The sequence below is a fragment of the Anguilla rostrata genome, chromosome 6, assembly GCF_018555375.3.
Source record: "Anguilla rostrata isolate EN2019 chromosome 6, ASM1855537v3, whole genome shotgun sequence".
Lineage (NCBI taxonomy): Eukaryota > Metazoa > Chordata > Actinopteri > Anguilliformes > Anguillidae > Anguilla > Anguilla rostrata.
Window position 1 is genome coordinate 57,129,229 of NC_057938.1, and position 495 is coordinate 57,129,723.

Genomic DNA, 495 nt, shown 5'->3' on the forward strand with positions numbered 1-495 from the left:
GATTGTTGTCTGTCGCATTTCAGAAAAAAAAAGCAAAACCCTGTTTCACAAAATATTGCCAATTCAATAAATATTCTTACCTAAAAAAAATAAAAATGTAAAAAAAAAAAAAAAAAAACCTGGTGCCTCATACTTGTGCTCCAAGCGTCTTGCTCTCCATTTGATGTGGAGGATTCTATCCCCACCTGGCCGTTTCCAGGTAACTAAACCCTGTGATTGGCTCTCCTGTTACTTCTTTTTTGCTTACAGTTGAATGGACCCACAGGTGGAGGGCCTGGCGTCAGTCTGGTTTTCGGCACGGAGATCCGGTGTCTCTGGTGAACAGGATGCGGTAACATGCTGTGACTGGCAGACTCCGCCTCCTCAGAGCACACTGTTACTTGGAAAATCGTGAGGTGGCGCTGGGTGATGGTATTGTGGGTAGGGTGTGGTTAGGGTGCTGGGTGATAGTACTGTGGGTAGGGTGTGGTTAGGGTGCTGGGTGACAGTTCTGTG